This window comes from Humulus lupulus, chromosome 2, assembly GCF_963169125.1.
Source record: "Humulus lupulus chromosome 2, drHumLupu1.1, whole genome shotgun sequence".
Classification (NCBI taxonomy): domain Eukaryota; kingdom Viridiplantae; phylum Streptophyta; class Magnoliopsida; order Rosales; family Cannabaceae; genus Humulus; species Humulus lupulus.
Genome location: NC_084794.1, coordinates 145,986,773 through 146,005,103, shown reverse-complemented (window position 1 = coordinate 146,005,103; position 18,331 = coordinate 145,986,773).

Here is an 18,331-nt window from a genome sequence, read left to right as displayed (position 1 = left end):
AATGGACGCTTTATAATTATAAAGTACTCAGTAAATGAAATGTCTATAATTACAAAAGTGCAGTCTCATATTTATAGTGGAATAATCATGAGATTAATAAATTAAGATTATTTAATTAAAGAGTTAAATTAATAATCTCAAATTTATTGGAGCTTGGAATTATAGGTCCATAGATCCCCATAGCGGCTCCATCAACATTATTCAATGTAAGAGTTGATATGAAGGGAAAAATAATTTAAAGACATATTTAAGAAGAAATTTGTTCTTCAGGCCAAATATGCAATTATATGATAATAGTGATTAATTAATTAATTACAAATTAGTTGTAGTTAACAAAATTAATTAATATTTTATTATTGTATAATTTTTTAAATTATATTAAATAATTAAATTAATTTTGAAATTTAATTAAATAATTATAATTTTTTTGAAATTATAATAAATTAAATATTTATTTTTGAAAATATTAGATTTAATTAATTGGTAGAATTAATTAAATATCTTAATTTGAGTGGGAGATAATAATCTAATAAGTTTAAATTGGATTTGAATTTAAAAGATTAATATTTATTCAAATAATTAATTATATTTGATAATTAATTAAAAAGATAATTAATTTAAATTTGAATTCAAATTTGAATTAGTTACCAGTTTGTTAGATTTTATCTGACAAAGTAGTTTGAATAAATAATTAAATAAAAATTGAAAAAACCAACATCCCTAAAAATAGGGATGCTACACGTGCACACACAGTCGTGTAGGGCTATTTTTCAGGTATAGGATTTTCATTTTTATTTATTTAATTTATTAATTAATGGATAATTCAAATTTTGGTTTTTGGATTTTTTTTCATTAATAGAATAATTAATTAATTAAAAAGTAAATTGTAAGTTGGTTACAGATTTATTTTTTAAATTTGAATATTTTCTTTTAAGTATGACTAATCAGAAAATATTCAGATATCTGGGACAACTTAGAACATTCTCTTTGTGAAAAATAGAACGATAGTTTTCTCTCCCTGAAAAATAAAGAACCAATTCTCAGGCCTATTCTCTTGATCTCATGTGTTGAGTACATCAAGTAGAATCACAAATAAACTATCCTTCATTCTCTAAGTGCCCACACACTACTTGAGGTGTAGAGAACACTTTGAAAGATCTTGGTGTGAGTACCTGGGAGCGGCTTGGATAGGAAGATCGTTCTAAATATGAAAAGATAGCAAGGACACTTGATAGGCTTCAAGAGGTATGAATTATATCCTTAACTTGCTTATGATTAATGTATGTATATTAATGGATCCGCATATTTAAAGGTAGTTTAAATATGTTACAAAATTTTTATTGTACACTGGGCCAACCCCACCACCATTCAGTTGCGTATTAGGAAATTCGTTCCTAACAGGTATTAAGAAAAACTCTTCTAAGTACCAAATCTCCCACACTAAATTTTCTTTCTTGTACTTTAGAGTTGAAATACCGGGCAACCTTTTGCTGGTAAGCTGCTACTCGAAGTTGAGCTTGCTCGCGCCTTTCATCGACCAAATCTAGAGATTCCATCAATAACTGGCTATTAACATCTTGATTGTATGCCAACCTTCGATGTGATGGTGGATCTAATTCAACAGGCAACATAGCTTCATACCCATAGGCCAAGGAAACTGGAGTGTGGCCTATTGTTGTTCGATGGGATGTTCTATACGACCAAAGGACTTCAGGCAACTGCTCTGGCCATGCCCCCTTCGCTTCTTCAAGCCTTTCTTTAGAGTATCTTTTAGTGTCTTGTTGACAACCTCAACTTGTCTGTTTGCTTGTGGATGAGCTATTGAAGAAAATCTTTTGATAATCCCATGCCTCTCGCAAAAATCTATGAACATATCACTATCAAACTGTGTGCCGTTGTCTGAGATAATTTTTCTTGGCAATCCATAGCGACACACAATGTTCTTGACCACAAAATCCAGTACCTTCTTGGTCATTATAGTTGCAAGGGGTTCAGCTTTGGCCTACTTTGTGAAGTAGTCAATAAAAACCACAATGTACTTGACATTGCCTTTTCCTGTAGGCAAAGACCCAATCAAATCTATCCCCCACACTGCAAATGGCCACGGGCTTTGCATCCGTTTTAGCTCATTAGGGGCTGCTTGTGGAATCTTGGAGAATCTCTGACTCTTGTCGCATTTTTGAACGAAATCTACAGAGTCTTCATTCATTGTTGGCCAGAAGTATCCTTGCCTTAGGATCTTTTTAGATAAACTTTGCCCCCAGCATGATCCCCGTAGAAACCTTCATGGACTTCTCGCATTAATTCTTTGGCCTTTTCTTTTGAAACACATCTTAGGAGTGGCATTGAGTACCCTCTTCTGTATAAAATTCTGTCGACCAAGATAAATCGAGCAGATTGCCTCTGGAGGGTTGTTGCTTTGTTCCTGTCTATCGGCAGTACTCCATGCGTCAAGTACTCAATGAAGGGTGCCATTCACGTGTCTGTTGACTGAATCACCAGAGAGTTTTATGCTGTTTTGATGCTTGGTGCGGACAGCCGTTCAACGGGCACTATATTCAAGGTGTCGGCATCCTTTGCACTCGCTAACTTGGCCAAAGCATCAGCGTTCGAGTTCTGGTCGCGAGGTACCTGCTTTAGAGTATAGCTTTCGAATTGTGCCAACAAGTCCTTTGCTTTGTTTAAATAAGCGGCGATTTTCAGACCCCTGGCTTGATTTTCTCCAGTAATTTGATTAACCACCAACTGGGAGTCACTATAGATTTCAAGTGACTTTATGCTTGTACGCCCTGATTTTCCAACGGGCTATTAGCGAGCTGAGATACGACCTAAATTATAGTCAGCCACGTGGATTCCCCATGACCGGAGCTGTTGTCGTCAGGTCCTACCTCGTTAGATCGGGGTATCCAAGGGTTCACCAAGATTACTTAAGGACTGAGTCTGGACTCTGAAGGCCACAGGTCGAGGGAAGCATCCAGCTCGTGGTACGAGCTAGAGTTGGAGGCTGTGACCTTTTACAAAGTCAACCACGCAAGGTAAACGTGCATATATCAGACATCACGTGTCTGATATATCCCTGACTTCTTGGACAAGCAGCATGAACACGCGTATTCAGACACCCACGACTGGGTTGGGCCATGCGGCCCATTATCCCCCTTACCTATTGATTAGAACACACTTCATGTGTCAGGTTTTAGGAATTAATCATGAATGTCACAAAGTTGACATGATAGGTAAGAAGATCACGAGATGACCTTCTTACCAACTCCCAGGTGCCCTCTCCTATAAATATGGAGACCCTGGGAGTTGCAAAGGGTTGGATTCTATTGTGTAAGGAAATACCCTGTAAAAGAATACCAAGCATATAGCAATAATATTGACTGGTGGAGTAGAAAGATTTTAACCTTTGAACCACCTAAAAAACGTGATTGTGTCACCAGTCCATTTACAAAGATCATTCATCTATTTCGGTTCAACATAAGCACTAATCCCTTCCTCTTATTTTCTTAATTACCTGTTGGCAAAGAACCGCGTCAACAGTTTGGTGCTTTCATTGAGAGCAAGTTAGATTGGTGCTATCGCAAACATCCAACTATGGTGACCACTCGATAAAGACACGGTAACGAGACGGAACAACATGATGGGCAGGAGGCTCATCATATCGCCATCCCCGGTGAACAAATTCCTAAGATCCAGCAGCGGCCGGGCAAACAGCCGGTGGGCCAAGATGACACTGGAAGTTCGGCGCCCCGGCCACCTAATCCAAACCTAGATTTTTACACTGCGGTAGAAATGGAAAACACTCAGCTGAGGAGCCAACTAGCGAAAGCTAATCAGCAGATTAAGGAGGTGTTGGCCCGACTAGCCCCTCTTACAACCGACGCTAACGTCGGAAAGAGGCAAGGCGAGACTCATAAGTCCCGCCGGGGTAATCGGCCCAGGTTGAGCCACTCGGACAGACCGCCGGCATCGAACTCTATTCACTCATCGCACCGTCGAGAGGCAAAATTTGAAGGAATGCCTAGAGCCGAGCAACAGTATAGCCGCTCGGTCCGAACTTCAACTCCTAGTTCACAGCCAGCCTCGAGCGCGCCCAGGAGAGCTCGGGGGAAATCCAGAAGGAGGTCCGGGGAGGTCTCATAGCATTAGCCCGTCCCCACCGGCCGTCCTACGCCTCGTCCAGATCGCCAGGCGCGGGACCCGCAGGTTGGCAGGGCCGAAAGGCCCCCACCTAACTTGATCCGCCCTGACGGAACCAGGATTGCATCGCCGGTCAGGCATCCTCCATCTCCAATAAGATATCCGTCTCCTCCTCGGCCCATCCGAGACATTCCAGCCTACGGAAGCAGCAGGAGAAACCCGCCGTCCGCAGGACCTTCCCGACGTAGCAGGGCGCCGAGAGAGAGCCCGGATCCTCACCCCCAAAGGCGGACTCCGAGATTTTCTAACGGGAGCTAATGGACCGGCAGTCGCCGGAGCGACCTTTCTGGCAGAGACCTGCGTCAACGCTTAAGCTCGGCGCAAAGTCCTCAAGCCACCCAGAGGGGCGATCTTCGAGATCACCTTAACTCTAATAGAGGAGAGCCGGTAGGAGGTGGAAGTCATGCTCGCTCAGGGGGAGACCTATCAGAGGTGCGTAACAGCGGGAACGCCCCAAATAACCTATCTCAAGACAGAAGGGGCAATAACCCACCAAACGTACACAGTGGATCCGGAGCTGTTGAGCAGCCCCGGAATAACCAAGGAAATCAGGACAAAACCCTCGAGTGCCTGGCTCAGATGGAGGAACTAATGAGGAAGCTCCTATCGGAGAAAGAGAAAGATGAATATGATTCAAGGGACGAGCTGGAGCTCTTCGCCCCCAGCATAGCAGCAACAGCTTACCCACCCGGTTTCCGTATGCCGCACCTGTCCAAAGTCAACGGAGATGGAGACCCGTCGGATCATCTGGGGATGTTCAACACCCTGATGATGGCCCACAACATTGGCCCCGAGCTGAGGTGTCTGATATTTCCCTCGACACTGACTGGACCAGCCAGGCAGTGGTTCAAACAAGGCAAAAGACAATCAATCAGCTCCTGGAAAACTTTCTCTGCTGACTTCAAAAGGGCATTCTGAGCCTCCCAGGCTGCCCGCGTCAAGGCCGACTCTCTGGCCAACATGAGGCAGCAGCCCGGCGAGCCTCTGAAGGCTTACCTGAGCAGGTTCGCGAACGTCGTTGCCTGGGCTAGAGACGCGGATGACAGCTCTAAGCTCATGGCTTTGAGAACTGGAATCCTCGTCGAAGGGTGACACTGGAAAGAAATACAAATGAAGTGAGTTAGCTCAGTGAACGAGTTCCTAAATAGGGCCCAGGAATGGATCAACTTGGAGGAGGCCGAAGCCTTAGCTGCACGGACCAGCCAGGTCCCTGAGCAGCCCGCTGGAGTAGGAACGGAGGTTGTGACTGCGACCCAGAACGTTACGCAGAATAACCAGTTTGGTGGAGGCAAAAGAAAGGGGAACGGCGAGGGCAACCAGCATGGCCCAAAGAAGAATAAGTCCGTAGACAAATTTAAGCCGGTCTACATGACTTATACAGAGCTCACCCACTCTAGGGAGAACATCTTCCTGGCGAATTCTGCTCGCCTCCCCTAGAAGAAGCTGGAGCCATTGAAGCACCAGAAGGGGAAGAGAGACACCTCCAAGTTTTGCCGTTTTCACAACGACGTCGGCCACAATACTGATGATTGTAGGCATTTGAAAGATGAGATCGAAACTCTCATCAGAGCCGGCCCCTTGGCTCAGTAGGCGCGGAACAGGGTTCCAGCAAGCCAACCTGCTCCGGAAGTCCCGGTCAATCAGCCTGGGTCTCGGATAGATCAAGACGTCCCTCCTCTAGTGATAGGTGGAGAGATATCCACAATCTCTGGAGGTCCGCATTTAGCTGGCGTGAGCAGGGGTGCCCAGAAGAGATACGTAAACGAACTCAAGGCGCATAACGGAGTAGAGTTCGTCCCGGAGCAGCATCTCCCAAAGCAGCAGCGATTGGAGAGGCAACCGATCATTTTTACAGAAAACGATGCGGGCCATGTCCAGTTCCCTCATAACGACCCTCTGGTCGTAGCAGTTCAGCTCACTAATCGGAGGGTTAGGAGGGTGCTGATCGATAATGGGAGCTCGGTAAACCTTCTATTCCAGTCCACGCTGGAGAAGATGGGTTTGACTGTCGCCGAGCTGAAGGCGACCTCCATGATGTTGTATGGTTTTTCGGGAGAAGGATCAGCGGCCATAGGGACGATCGAGCTGGTGATCACCTTAGGAGAAGGGCCTCGAACAGTCTCAAAACTCCTCGAGTCCGTGGTCATCGACTGCTCCGCTGCATACAATGCTATTTTGGGTCGACCCACACTTATAGCTTTTGAGGCCATCACTTCCGTTCGCCACCTCGCACTGAAATTCCCTTCTTCCACGGGGATATGCACGGTCTGTGGCGATCAGCTCGCTACCAGGGAATGCTACAGCATTTCCATGAAGGGAAAATCGAAACCCGGGTAGCTAGTAATGGCCATCCACGATGGAGGAGAGGAATCTTAGGAACCTTTAGTTGATCCTGAGATTGAAAAACCTCAGAGCGCCGAAGGGGAAAATATCGTCTTAAGTGAGGATATTGACCCCCGAATAGGCGAGGATAAGTCTGAGATCTAGGCTATTGAAGAGCTCGAGGAAGTAAACATCGATCCACAGAACCCTTCACGGATGGTCAAGCTTGGGAAAAACCTCTGTAACAAGAGGAAAGCGGAGCTGATCAGCTTTCTGTAGGATAACCTGGTTGTGTTTGCGTGGTCACACGAGAACATGGTGGGAATCAGTCCAAATGTCATCATGCACACCCTTCATTTGGACAAGAGCGTTCCTGGGAAGTCCCAGAAGCAGAGGCGCCTTGGAACAACCCGGGCTGAGGCCTTAGAGGAAGAAGTAGCCCGGCTCAAGAAATGCGGCTTTATCCGTGAAGCCAAGTTTCCGGTTTGGGTCGCCAACCCTGTGCTGGTCCTAAAGTCCAACGGGAAGTGGCGAACCTGCATCGAATTCTCCGACCTGAATAAAGCCTGCCCCAAAGATTGTTTTCCCTTGCCAAGGACTGACCAATTGGTGGATGCCACGGCGGGGCACGAGCTCATGTCCTTTATGGATGCGTACTCAGGCTACAATCAGATCGCCATGAATCCGGAGGACCAGGAGCACATCAGCTTCATGACCCCGACTAACGTCTATTGTTACAAGGTCATGCCATTCGGACTGAAGAACGCCGGCGCTACATACCAGAGGTTAGTAAATAGAATGTTCGCCAACCAGATCGGGAAGAACATGGAAGTGTACGTTGACGACATGCTAGTCAAGTCAAGGACTGTCGATAACCATGTTTCCGACCTGGAGGAGTGCTTCAAGATACTACGGGAGTATGGCATGAGGCTTAATCCACAAAAGTGCACTTTTGGAGTCGCATCTAGAAAATTCCTGGGTTTCATTGTCAATACCCGAGGAATCGAGGCAAACCCCGACAAGATCAGATCATTACTCGAGCGTCCCTCACCCAGGTCGCGCAAAGACGTCAAAGGCCTGACAGGAAAGGTGGCAGCCCTCAATCGGTTTATTTCAAAATCCACCGATAAGTGCCTGCCATTCTACAACCTGCTCCGAGGGAATAAGAAGTTTGAATGGACAGAAGAGTGCGAAAGTGCTTTTCTCAATCTGAAGGCACATCTGGCCGAGCCACCCGTATTATCCAAACCAAAGGCAGGAGAGCCCCTTTTTCTCTACCTAGCTGTCATAGAGGATGCAGCTAGTGCCATATTGGTCCGAGAAGAAGACCGGGTTTAGAAACCGGTCTACTACATTAGCAAGAGACTTCTCGGAGCTGAATCCCGATACCCTTTGATGAAAAAATTGGCGTTCTGCCTTATCACGGTCTCCCGAAAGCTCAGGCCGTACTTCCAGTCCCACTCAGTGCACGTCATGATCGATCAACCTTTAAGGCAGGTTTTGCAAAAACCTAAAGCATCGGGACGCTTGTTAAAGTGGGCTATCAAACTCAGTCAGTTCGAGATTCTGTACACCCCGCGAACTGCTATAAAAAGTCAGGTCCTGGCCGATTTTGTGGCAGAGTGCACAGGATTCCGGGAGGACCCTGCAGAAGACTCACCCCAGCTCACCTCGGCCCAGGCGTCATGGAAGATCTTCGTAGATGGCTCGTCCAATGAGAACGGCTCCGGGGCTGGAATCGTTTTGATATCCCCCGAGGGACATAGATTCCACTCGGCGCTGAGATTCGGATTCAAGGCCTCCAACAACGAGGCCGAGTACGAAGCTTTGCTGGCCGGGCTAAGAATAGCCCAGGAGCTGAAGGCGATCCGTCCAGTGCTTTAGTGACTCCCAGCTTGTGGTAAACCAGGTTCTGGGCGAATATCAAGCACGAGGACCCAAGATGGCTGCCTACCTGGGAAAGGTAAAAGTTGAGTTGTCTGCATTTGGGAGAGGCTCAATCGAGCATATACCTCAGGAGCAGAAGGCTAACGCAGACGCTTTTGCCAAGCTCTCCACCTCCGGGGAGACGGAGGCTTTGGGGTTAGTGCCGGTAGAATTCTTGGAGAAACCAAGTATAGAAGAAGTCAGGGTGGAGGTCGAAATGATCGACGCCAGGCCGACCTGGATGACCCCCATCCTTGAGTATCTCACCGAGGTGAAGCTACCTGAAGGGCATAATGATGCGCGACGGGTACTGTACCAGGCCCCAAGGTTTACGGTGGTAGACGGGGTGCTATACCGGCGTGGGCACTCCTTACCTCTCCTACGATGTGTTCTTCCAGGCAAAGCAAAGGCCATCCTGTGGGAGGTGCATGAGGGTTTTTGCGGGGATCACACTGGAGGGCAAAGCTTGGCCCTAAAGGTCTTAAGGCAAGGATATTACTGGCCCACTCTATCCAAGGACTCGATCTCGTATGTCAAGAAGTGCGACAAGTGCCAGCGATTCTCCACAGCTGCCCGAGCTCCCCCAGTCGAGCTGAAGATGATCTCTTCCCCATGGCCATTTGCAGTCTTGGGGATCGACTTGGTTGGCGCCCTCCCTACTGGAAATGGCGGGGTCCGCTACGCCATGGTGGCCATCGACTGCTTTACGAAGTGGGCTCAGGCAGAACCTTTGGCAACAATAACATCCAAAAAAGTCCTCGACTTCGTGGTTAAGAGCATTATCTGCCGATTCGGGCTGCCCAGGAAGATCGTTTCCGACAATGGGACTCAGTTCGATAGCGACCTATTCACCGAGTTTTGTGAAAGGTACTGAATTGTGAAAAGCTTCTCCTCCGTGGCCTATCCTCGGGCGAATGGCCAGGTCGAGGCCGTCAATAAGACCCTAAAGGCGAGCCTCAAGAAGAGACTAGACGAAGCCAAGGGGGTCTGGCCAGAATAGCTCCCCCCAGGTTCTGTGGGCATACCGGACCTCACACCGGACTCCTACGGGTCATACTCCTTTCTCCCTGACTTTTGGGAGTGAGGCGGTCCTCCCCGTGGAGATTAAGGTACCTTCGCATAGAGTCTAGGCATATGACCAGGACCGCAACCACGAGCTACTTTGTGCTTCCCTTGACTTGGTTGATGAAAGACGAGAAGATTCGCAACTCCAGCTCGCACATTACCAGCAAAAAATCACTCGTTATTTCAACTCAAAAGTCAAAAAGCGCGCATTTAGCATTGGCGACCTAGTCCTCAGGAGGATTTTCTTAGCCGGTAAGGATCCCAAAGATGGAGTATTGGGACCGAATTGGGAAGGGCCATATCAAGTCATCGAGATCATTAAAGAGGGAACTTACAAATTAGCTCGGCTCGATGGAGGGGCAGTCCCACGAACTTGGAATGCCATCCATTTGAAGAGATATTATCAATGACCCCCTTGTAAGGCCTAAAAGGCCATTTTTTATGTATTAAGCAATGAGAATTAACTTTTCATTTATGATTGTACATGTTTACAAGTGTAATCTAAAGTAACCACGAAAGACCCTTTCCTAGTTACTTGGGGGGCATATGGTGCCTGGATATAACCAGGTCGCCTTAAAGACTTAGAAGTTAATTCAAATTGATTGATTGTTGTTTTTCTTAAAAAACGCGAGATATTGATAAAGGATTAACGCGAACTAAGCTCTACCCTGGACATAACCAGGTCATAAAACTTAGAAGTTAATTTAAATCGATTGATCATTGTTTTTCTTAAAGAGCACGAGATATTGATAAAAATTAACGTGAACTAAGTTTTCAAACTAAGTTCCTGGACATAACCAGGTCATAAAACTTAGAAGTTAATTTAAATCAATTGATCGTTGTTTTTTCTTAAAGAGCACGAGATATTGATAAAAATTAACGCGAACTAAGTTTTTCAAAATAGTAACTAAAATGCATAAAGGCAAAAGGAAGTAAACCAATCAAAAGTAAAAATTGATAAAACCGATTGTCTCAAGGTAGAAAAACCTCATGAAAAGTTACACAAAAAAAATGAAGATGAGAATATTAAAGGAACTGGCCCTAGGCTCCACCAGCCTGCCCCATGGAGGTCGCTGTCTCGCCCTCCTGCTCGGCTACAATGGATGCCTCCCCGGTTTCAGAAGGTGCCTCTTGCTGGAGGCGAGCTTTGAACCCCTCCAGGAAGACCTCCCCGTCCGCTCCTAAGAAGGAGAAGTTGCCGTCCGGGTTCTAGGCCCAGCAGTGGTAGAGCATGTCCTCCATGGCAGTGCTGGAAGCTGCCTTCTCTGTTTCCAAGGCGGCCTTAGCCTCCTCGGCCCGGGCCTTCGCAGAGTCTAGCTCGACTAGAGCGGCAGCAAGGGCGGCTTTGGTAGCCTCGGCCTCTTGAAGCTTTGGGCGAGCTTCTTCCAGCTCGGCCTGCACGGCCGCTAGGGCATCCTTGGCTTCCTTTTCTTTTTGTTGGGCCATCTGCAAGGAAGTTTGATGGGTGGTCACAACTGCCTGATGCTCGCCCCTCATATCCTCGAGCTGGGCCTTGGTCTTGGCTATGCTCCGGTGAAGGGCTAAGACGCTCTGCAAAAATGGAGAGGCAACCGCCTTAGAAAAAAAAAAGGAAAAACAGGGCAAGGCATGATAATCAAAAATCATAAATGGGTAAGGTCAGCTTACCGTTAGGGCCATGCCCAATGAAGATTCCATTACGCCCACCGGGCTCCTTGTTTCGATGGCCCGCGGCTCTCTCTCATTGAAGCGGTAGAAGGGGTTGATGGCGTAGCTCGCCGTCTCATACACCATCCCCCGAAAGACATCTGGAATCTTCTCCAGATCCTAGGGGTCCACCGGGATACGTACCTCAGGGGGCGCAGTTGCCGAGGCCCCGAGCTCCGCCCCTGTGTCCCGGACAAAGGCCGGAGCTCGCGGAGGGGGTGGGGGCATGTTCTCCACTATAGCAAGAGGTATAGTTTCCTCGACCTGGGCAGCTGGGGTCTGCTCTATCCCCTTTGCAGGGGACTTGGTTGGGGTCCCAGCGGCTTTCTTCGCCACCCGGAGCTTCTTCATTTTGGGCCCAGAGGCCCCAGCTGAGGGGTTCCCTCCGGTGAACATAGCTCGCAGATTTTTTCCCCTGGGCTGAGACATCTCCTCTGGAAAAATAAAGACAACATCAATATGTCAGTAAGCAGTCATGCAAAAACAAAAACAAGGGGGAAAAAGGGCGAAACTCAAGTATATATATATACTAAAAGGAATCCTACCCCCCGAGCTAGAAGAGGAATCTATGGTCACGACCATCGGCCCCGGAGCTTCTGCGGGGGAACCTAAGACAATTACTTCCCGAGCTGGCGTAGGTTCTGGATCTGAGGCTGTCTCAGGACTAGAGTCTTCTACGTATTGCCTAAGACCCAGAGCTATGAAACCCTCCCGGAGTGATGGCCATGACCGAAGGTTGGTCCCATACTCCTCGAATAGGACCGACCTAAAGGCTAGGGTGTTGTCTACAACTATGGTACCCTTAGGGCGGCTACTTTCGTAATCCAACACGAGCTGGTCGACGCAGTGGAGCAGGGTTACATCAAAGTCTGGATCACTTCGATGGCGTTGGACGAGCTGTTTGGGATTGAACCTAGCTAGCCGAGGGTTTGCAGTGGCCCTATCTAAGTTCCTAAACATATATGGGTTACCTTGGCCGAAGGGACCTGCAGCTGCTCCGGATCGGATCCTCTCCTCGTCCGTTCTTTGGGCGACCTCCAGTGCCCGCTTCCTCGTCCTCACGAGGGGCACCTCGTCCTCCTCATCCTCATCCCTCGCGGCCTCCTCCACGGGGATAGGCCTTATCTCGCGAGCTGGGGGAGGCACCCGGGACCTCCTCAGATTCAAAGTCTGGCCTGGGGAAATCAGCTTGCAGTCCAGCATCGTCTCGTCTGTCATGAGCTGGCGATAGTCCTTTTCACTGGGGGCAAGCCCACCAGTGTCTCGTACTGGCTCCCGAGGATCACAGACTTCTCTGTCCTCGCGAAGATAGCTGCATAATTATTCTAAGTCAGAAATGGATACAGGGGGGAGCTAACCGATACTTAACTTACGAGCTAGAGATGAAAGGTACTTACGAGGATGGTTGAAGTAGTGCAGGTCGCAGTTGCAAAACCCCTTGGACATAAAGAACTGTTCTTTGAAGTCGTTGGGGTGGCTGGGCAGCTCGATGACCGCAGCCGTATTTGGAAAATGGGTTAAGTAATAGAACCCGTTGCCTCGGCCCGCTGCTCCAGGCTGGCTTTGAGGAAGAAAAAGTATAAGATATCTGTCAGAGTGGGGACCTCCCACTCCTGTTTCAAGAACAGATATCTCAACCCCGCCAACAAACGATAGGAGTTGGGGGGGAGCTGGAAAGGGGCCAACCTCACATAATTGAGGAATTCGGTGAAGTATTGATCCAGCAGGAGGAAAGCCCCGGCTTTGAAGTGCTTGTCACTCCAAGCCGCGAACTCCTCGTCGAGCGGCGCGCAGCTCCGCTAACCTTCTGCGGGAGGTCGGGCGATCAGGGCGCCCCTCCCCAGTTCGATGCCATGGGAAAGGAATATCTTATTCACTTTCCCCTGGTCAGTGATCTTTGAGATGATCCTTTCAGCCTTGAAGAAAGCATCGGGCGCCACCTCGAGCTCCTGCTCCACGGCCGGCCCGAAGGCAGGGATTGGGGAGTCCATCATCACCTCTTTTCCCTTGGATTGTTGGGAGGACGAGCTGCCAGCGATCCTCTTTGGAGCATTCTTCTTGGTTTCCATCTGGTCGTCTAGCGAACAAAAGAAAAGATTTCAGAAAAGGCGACCTAAGCATAAGGAAGAATCAAAAGGAGTGTTTCTTTGCACGAGCTGAGGTAATCTTAGCCCGTGGAGAGTGGGACCACGCAGTTCTATGAACACGCGCCTGTGCTCCCAACAGATCCCCGATTACTCGGAATTCGTGTGTCAGGAGGGTCAGGATAGAATTTTTCCTTGGAAGGAAAGTTTCAGTAGGCAAGGGAGGCAAAACTGCATGTGAAGCGTGTCCTCTAAGCTACCCAGTTTTGCACCCAAAATACTGGATATTTTAAACAAGCATACCAAAAATCCTACCTAGAAAATTTCCCCAGAAAATGCACCCTATAAACCGTGTTCCTAAATGATTTTCTACTACAAGAGACACCCTAACCTAAAGTCTTTCTCCCTTCATACCCACAAAGACCAACAAAACCCTGCATGCGGCTACAGTAAATATTTACCTAGGCTACAGTGAAAAATAATCTCAAAGCATGCACGGTCAGGAGACTTACAGAGTGTTCTGGTTGAGAAGAGGATGAAGGGGTCGTCTGGGCTGGGGCTTCGTCAGAGTAGTTGATTCCAAAGCTTCAAGGGAGCCCTTACACATGAAATTCTTGAGTGCTGGAAATGGCGACCGAAAAGAAGAAGGTTTTTCTTTTGGAGACGAAGAAGAGAGAAAAAGAAAGAAAATTCTGAAAAATTTCAAATGAACGGGTGGCCCATGCGTAAGGTGGTCACCCCTTTTATATACATGAAGGGCCACATGAGGAGGGCCATTGGATTGCCTTGATGTGGGATCCAAGGCTCTCCACTCGAAAGACGAAACGACGGCTGAGTATAGGCTAGGCCATTTAATGCGGTTCTCGGAAGACATACCATCACCAACCACGATGTTCCACGTATTCAGCGCCTGCGTAAAATGTGGAATATGAAGAGTTCATGGGGAAGCCTAAAAGCCCCTACTGTGGCCCTACACGACGTCGTGTACCACGACCAGGGGCTTAGGGGGCAAATATATGCCCTGATTTTCCAACGGGCTATTAGCGAGCTGAGATACGGCCTAAATTATAGTCAGCCAAGTGGATTCCCCATGACCGGAGATGTTGTCGTCAGGTCCTACCTCGTTAGCTCGAGGTATCCAAGGGTTTGCCAAGATTACTTAAGGACTAAGTTTGGACTCTGAAGGCCACAGGTCGAGGGAAGCATCCAGCTCGTGGTACGAGCTAGAGTTGGAGGCTGTGACCTTTTATAAAGTCAACCACGCAAGGTAAACGTGCATATATCAGACATCACGTGTCTGATATATCCCTGACTTCTCGGACACGCAGCATGAACGTGCGTATTTAGACACCCACGACTGGGTTGGGCCGTGCGGCCCATTATCCCCCTTACCTATTGATTAGACCACACTTCATGTGTCAGGTTTTAGGAATTAATCATGAATGTCACAGAGTTGACATGATAGGTAAGAAGGTCACAGGATGACCTTCTTACCAACTCCCAGGTGCCCTCTCCTATAAATATGGAGACCCTGGGAGTTGCAAAGGGTTGGATTCTATTGTGTAAGGAAATACCCTATAAAAGAATACCAAGCATATAGCAATAATATTGACTGGTGGAGTAGAAGGATTTTAACCTTTGAACCACCTAAAAAACGTGATTGTGTCACCAGTCCATTTACAAAGATCATTCATCTATTTCGGTTCAACATAAGCACTAATCCCTTCCTCTTATTTTCTTAATTACCTGTTGGCGAAGAACCACGTCAACAATGCTCATATCCTTGGCTAATTGTAATCCTACAAGCAGAGCTTCATATTCGGCTTCGTTATTAGATGCTATAAAGTCGAATCTTATCGCGCAGTGGAATCGATGCCCTTCAGGTGTGACTAAAATCACTCCTTCTCCAGCGTGGTGCTCGTTGGAAGAGCCATCTGTGAATAACTGCCAAGAAGGGGTTTCACCTTGAGGCTTAGGCTCATCTATCGGTTCAATATCCTGAAGTCCAGTGAACTTTACCACAAAGTCTGCTAGAGCTTGTCCCTTCATTGTTGCTCGTGGCAAGTAGGAAATATCAAACTGTCCAAGTTCAACCGCCCATTTCAATAATCGACCAACGGCTTTTGGTTTGTGCAGGACTTGCCATAGGGGTTGGTCGGTAAGTACTGCAATGGGGAGAGCTTGGAAGTATGGTCGCAACTTTCTGGAGGCTAAAATCAAGCAGTAGGCTAATTTTTCAATGGGCGAATATCACAGTTATGCACCTATTAGCCTTTTTCTTATATAATACACAGTTGTTTGTACATGCTCCTCCTCTCTTACCAAGACAGCGCTAGCAACATATTCTGTGACCGCCAAATAGATGAACAAAGTTTCTTTTTCAACCGGTTTAGACAAAATCGGTGGCTACGACATATGAGACTTTAGAGCTTGGAAAGCCTGCTCACACTCCTCTATCCACTCGAATTTTTTATTGCCCCTAAGTAGGTTAAAAAATGGGACGCACTTGTCTGTGGATTTAGAGATAAATCTACTTAAAGGAGCAATCCTCCCGGTTAAACTTTGAACAACTTTTATCTTTGTTGGTGATTTCATGTCGACCAGGGCCTTGATCTTTTCGAGATTAGCTTCAATACCTCGTGAGTTCACTATAAATCCCAAAAATTTCTCTGATCCAACTCTGAAAGAACACTTAAGGGGATTTAGCTTCATCTGATATTTGTTCAAGACGTTGAAGCACTTTTGCAGGTCCCCAATGTGTTCTTCTGCCTTCTTCGACTTAACCAACATGTCATCAACATATACCTCCATATTTATACCGATCAACTCTTTGAACATGTGATTGACTAATTGCTGGTAAGTCACCCCAACATTTTTCAAACTGAAAGGCATTACTTTGTAACAGTAAAGTCCTGTATCGGTCCGAAAGCTAGTGTGATCCTTATCCGGTGGGTGCATCCATGAATGATAGGATCTCGTGCCCTGAAGTGGCATCGACCAGCTAGTCGATCCTTGGGAGCGGGAAACAATCTTTAGGTCTGGCTTTATTAAGGTCTGTGAAATCCACGCATGTTCTCCATTTTCCAATTGGCTTGGGAACTAGTACGGGATTAGAGACCCACGATGGATAAAACACTACTTGATGAATCCATTCTCCTTTAGCTTCTCGACTTCTTCCTTTAAAGCTTTTGATTTGTCTTTGTCGAGCAACCTCCTTTTCTATGGAAAACTTTTATCTATGTTTAGGACATGGATGATAACTGCTAGGTCAATTCCAACCATATCTTTATGCGACCAAGAAAAGACTTCCTGGTTCTTTTTAAAAAATTCCACCAGTTTTTGCATTGTTGTTGTCTCTAAGTTTTTACCGACTTTCACAACCCTAGTCGGATCTGCCTCATCGAGTTGGACCTCCTCAAGGTCCTCGACTGGTCCCACTTCCTCATCAAAATCCCCAAAGCAAGGATCTAAATCCTTATCCTCACTTTGGGCAACACCCTATTTGGTGATGCGCTCACCTGGTTGGGCTTGTATCTCATTGACCAATTGCAACTCTTTTCCGGCTACTTCCCTCGATCTCACCCTCTTTGCCTTAGTAATTCAAGGAATTGTAGCATTCCCTCGCTTCTCGCTGGTTTCCCAACACGCATCCTATCCCTGTGTCATTTGGGAACTCCATGGCAAGGTGCCAGACCGAGGTTACGGCTCGCAAGTCGACTAGAATTGGCCTTCCAATCACATCATTGTATGCAGAAGGACAATCAACTACTATAAAAGTAGTGAGTATTGTCCTGTTCGCAGGCGCAGTTCCTGCTGTAACCGGAAGCCTAATTGACCCTGTTGGCGCGAGCCCTTCGCCAGAAAAACCATAGATGGTTTGGTTGCATGGCTTCAGGTCTTTCACTGACAACTTCATTCTTTCTAGTGAAAGACTTGTACAAAATATTTACTGAGCTCCCTGTGTCAACTAACACCCGATTAACCATCATGTTGGCTATCTGGACGTCCATGACCAGAGGATCCGAATGAGGGAATGGGACATGCTGATCGTCAAGCTTAGAGAAAGTTATCAGCTCTTCCTCTGTTTGAGCCTTCTTAGGAGTTCGCTCCTCCACATTCAGCATTTCGATGTCCTGATCATGGCATAAGGTCCGAGTGTATCGCTCCCTTGCCTTCCCACTGTCTCCTGCAAGGTGTGGGCCACCACAGATGGTTAACAATGTACCTGCCATGGGAGTTGGCTGTAAAGGTGGTGAGCGTTGGCGTAGAGGCACCTGCTCGTTGCCTCCTTGAACCTCTCGCTAAGAACCTCCAGTGGCTCGTACATACCCCCTCAGATGACCTTGTCTGATAAGGAACTCAATTTCATCTTTCAGCTGGTTACACTCATTGGTGTCATGGCCATAGTCGTTATGAAAATGACAGAACTTTGTTGTTTCTCTCTTGGAGATATCTTTCCTTATTGGAGTTGGTCGCTTGTAAGGGAAATTGGTGCTGGTCGCCTGGTACACCTCTGCTCTGCTTTCGACAAGGGTCATGTAGTTGGTGAATCTTGGCTCGTACCTATTGCCCTTAGGGCGCTTATTTTCTGACGTCGACGACTCATTGTTCGCCCATTTCCCACCATTTTCCCGTTGATTTTGCCATTGCTATTGGGTTTATCTGACCCATTGGTGGCTTTAGCGGGATCTTCCTTTGGTCCCTTGTCTTTTGCATGTGACTTCCCTTCGTTAGCAATCGCCTCTTCGAGCTTGATGTACCAGTCTGCTCGATCCAGGAATTCTTGGGTACTCTTCACCCTATTCTTCCTTAAACTGTTCCAGAGGGGTGAGTGGCGCCGCACTCCAGCAGTAAGTGCCATCATTTTTCCCTCATCGCCAACTGTTTTAGCTCTGGCTGCTGCTCGCATAAAATGCTGGACGTACTCCTTTAAGGACTCTCCCTCCTTCTGGCGTATCTCGACCAGCTGGTTGGCTTCAGTTGGGTGCACATGACAAGCATAGAGTTGCTCGTAGAAATCCTTCACGAACATCTCACATGACACTATG